Here is a 4,235-nt window from a genome sequence, read left to right as displayed (position 1 = left end):
CGTGGGTACCTCTTGTTTCTTCTACCTGACGCCTCGGAGCTCCACCCCACCCCTGCCCCAGGCCAGCGGGGACAGCCTGCCCCAGGCCGGTGAGAGTTCCCGGTGACCCTGCAGGGGACACGGGAAGGAGGGACCAGGCAGGAGGGGAGCCGGTGCCCAGGTGGAGCCTCGGGGCTCTGGGCCGGAGGGGGCCTTTCTGGCTCTGAGCTGGGAGGGAAGGAGCAGGGGTGACTGTGACTCAAGAAAGCTGTCTGGGCCACAGGAGCCAAACGCCCTCCAAGGTGACAAGCCTGGAAGGGGCCCCCCAAAACAGGCCTCTAAGACGAACCCTGTGAAAAGATAGTTGTGTAAAAGGAGTGCCGCTGACTGGAAGGTTTTGCAAAGCTGATCCTTTGTGTATTTTGGCCATCCACATGTCTGCTTTGGAGAAATGTCTGTTTAGATCTTCTGCCCTTCTTTTTTTTTTGGTGGCGGTGGGGGGGGGGCGCACAGGTGCAGCATATTTGAGTTCCCAGGCTGAGGGTCCAAATGGAGCTGCAGCTGCCGGCCTACGTCACAGCAATGCAGATCCTAGCTGTGCCTGTGACCCACGCCGCAGCTCGTGGCAATGCTGGATCCTCGACTCACTGAGCAGGACCAGGAATCGAGCCCTCAGTCTCATGGATACGAGTCGGTTAATTTCCGCTGAGCCACAGTAGGAACCCCTTCTGCCCATTTATTGGGTTGTTTGTTTTTTTTGATATTGAGCTGCATGAGGTGTTTGTGTATTTTGGAGATTAATCCCTTGTCAGTTCCTTTATCTGCAAATATTTTCTCCCATCTGTAGGTAGTCTTTTCATTTTGTTAATGGTTTCTTGGCTGTGCAAAAACTTTGAAGTTTAATTAGGCCCCATTTGTTTACTTTTGTTTTTATTGTCATCACTCTAGGAGGTGGATCTGAGAAGATATTGCTGCTGTTTATGTCGAAGAGTGTTCGGCCTATGTTTTCCTCTAAGAGTTTTATAGTATCTGGTTTTTCATTTAGATCTTTAATCCATTTTGAGTTTATTTTTGTGTATGGTGTTAGAGAATGTTCTATGTTCTAATTTCATTCTTGCGCATGTAGCTGTCCAGTTTTCCCACCACCTCTTATTGAAGAGACTGTCTTTTCTCTATTATATATTCATGCTCCTTTGTCATAGATTAGATACTGGAGGTGTGTGGATTTCTTTCTGGGCTTTCTGTCTCTGTTTCTGTGTTGGTGCCAGTACCACACTGTTTTGATGATGATTTTTTTGTAGTATAGTCTGAAGTTAGGGAGCCTAACTCCTCCCACTTCACTTTTCTTTCTCAGGATTGCTTTGGCTATTTGGGGTCTTTTGTGTTTCCATACAAATTTAAAACTTTTTTTTCCATTTTTTAAATTACTCAAATGAATTTATCACATCTGTAGTTGTATAATGATCATAACAATCTGATTTCACAGGATTTCCATCCCACAGACCAAGCACATCCCCCCACCCCCCAAATTGTCTCCTCCAGAGACCATAAGTTTTTCAATGTCTGTGAGTCAGCACCTGTTCTGCAAAGAAGTTCCATCTGTCCTTTTTTCAGATTCTACATGTCAGTGAAAGCATTTGATTTTGGTGTCTCATCATATGGCTGACTTCACTTAGCATGATAGTTTCTAGGTTCATCCATGTTGCTAAAAATGCTGGTATTTCGTTCTTTTTGATGGCTGAGTAATATTCCATTGTGTATATGTACCACATCTTCTGGATCCACTCCTCTGTCAATGGACATTTAGGCTGTTTTCATGTTTTGGCTATTGTAAATAGTGCTGCAATGAACATTGGAGTACACGTGTCTTTGCGAGTCATGGTTTTCTCTGGATAGATGCCCAGGAGTGGGATTGTTGGATCAAATGGTAGTTCTATGTTTAGTTTTCTTTCCTTCTTTCTTTCTTTCTTTCTTTCTTTCTTTCTTTCTTTCTTTCTTTCTTTCTTTCTTTCTTTCTTTCTTTCTTTCTTCTTTCTTTCTGTCTTTTTGCCATTTCTAGGGCCACTCCCGCAGCATATGGAGTTTCCCAGGCCAGGGGTCTAATCGGAGCTGTAGCCACTGGCCTACGCCAGAGCCACAGCAATGAGGGATCCGAGCTGCGTCTGCAAGCTACACCACAGCTCATGGCAACGCCAGATCCTTAACCCACTGAGCGAGGCCAGGGACCAAACCCGCAACCTCATGGTTCCTAGTTGGATTCGTTAACCACTGCACCACGACGGGAGCTCCTATGTTTAGTTTTCTGAGGAATCACCATACTGCTTTCCACAGTGGTTGTACCAATTTATAATCCCACCAACAGTGTACTAGGGCTCCTTTTTCTCCACCCCCTCTCCAGCACTTATTGTTTGTAGACTTTTGGATGATGGCCATTCTGGTTGGTGTAAGGTGGTACCTCATCGTGGTTTTGATTTGCATTTCTCTGATAATGAATGACACTGAACATCTTTTCATGTGTTTCTCGGCCATCTGTATGTCTTTTTTGGAGAATTGTCTGTTTAGATCTTCTGCCCATTTTTTGATGGGGTTGTTTGTTTTTTTGGTATGGAGCTGCAGAAGTTGTTTATAAATTTTGGAGATTAATCCCTTGTCAGTCGATTCATTTGCAAAGATTTTCTCCCATTCTGTGGGTTGTATTTTTGTGTCAAATTTAAAACTTTTTTGATCAAATTCAGTGAAAACGCCATTGGTAGTTGGGTAGGGATTGCACTGAATCTGCGGACTGCCCTGGGCAGTATGATTTTATCTCAGTGACACCTTCCTTGCCAGCATCTTTGAATTCTGCCTCCTCTCTTGGCTCGATTCTTCATTGTGCCGACCTGCTCTCAGCTACCCTCTTCAGAAACTGTGAACACCTTCTTACCCTATGATCCAGCCCTTGAAAGTTTTGGTTTCAATGGGCCCAAATAATTTGATTGCTCACATTTACACAGAAACCCATGCCAGGAAGTTTAGGGAAGATTTATTCATAACTGTCAGAACTTGGAAGCAAAGTAATACGTCCTTCCGGAAGTGAATGGACACAGAGTGGCGTATATCCATGCAACAGAATGTTCTTCGCTGCTAAAAAGACATGAGCGAGAGAGAGAGATGGAGCCATAGGAGACAGGCAGGGGCAGCATAAATGCTTATTATTCACTGAAAGAAGCCACTCTGGGAAGGTGGCATACCTTAGGGTACCAACTGCATATGCCCTTCAGGAAAAGGCAAACCATGAACGGGGGAAACGACCAGTGCTTTTCCAGGGGGTTGTGGCAGACTTGAGGGGTGGGGGCTGATAGGTGGGTTGAGCACAGAGGATTTTTAAGGCAGTGAAATTATTTGGTGTGATACATTCCTGGTGAGGTGCTTTTGCCAGAACCCATAGAGCGTGCGACACCGGGAGTGAGAGCCCTAACGTCATCTCTGGGCTCTGGTGATCGTGATGTGTCCATGGAGGTTCATCGATCGTGACACAAAGAATGGTGATAGGATGGCGGAGGCTCTAGGCGTCCGTCGTGTTTGGGGGCTGGGATGGGGGAGCTGCAACAGCAGAGCAAGGGGCATCTGGGACCTGTCCATCCTCGGCCCAATTTTACTATGAACTCCCAACTTCTTAAAAAGTCTTTTTAAACAAAGAAACCAACATTCCAATCAGCATCCATGGCCGCTCCTTTTCGAGTCCTCAGTTTGGGCCACTGAAGAGTAGAATTTCAGCAGACTTTGTCCTTTCAACCCACATCCTTTTATTTTTATTTATTATTTATTTATTTTAATTTATTTTTATTACTCAATGAATTTATTACATTTATAGTTAGACAATTGTCATCACAATCCAGTTTTATAGGATTTCCACCCCACAACCCCAGCGCATCCCCCTACCCCCTGAACCGTCTCCTTTGGAAACCATAAGTTTTTCAAAGTCTGTGAGTTGGTATCTGTTCTGCAAAGAAGTTCGTTGTGTCCTTTTTTCAGATTCCGCATGTCAGTGAAAGCATTTGATGTTGGTGTCTCATTGTATGGCTGACTTCACTTAGCATGATAGTTTCTAGGTCCATCCATGTTGCTAAAAATGCCAGTATTTCATTACTTTCAATGGCTGAATAATATTCCATTGTGTATGTGTACCAGATCTTCTGGATCCACTCCTCTGTTGATAGACATTTAGGTTGTTTCCATGTCTTGGCTATTGTAAATAGTGCTGCAATGAACATTGG

This window comes from Phacochoerus africanus, chromosome 14 (genome assembly GCF_016906955.1).
Source record: "Phacochoerus africanus isolate WHEZ1 chromosome 14, ROS_Pafr_v1, whole genome shotgun sequence".
Taxonomy (NCBI): Eukaryota; Metazoa; Chordata; class Mammalia; order Artiodactyla; family Suidae; genus Phacochoerus; species Phacochoerus africanus.
Note: the sequence above shows the minus strand (reverse complement) of the source record.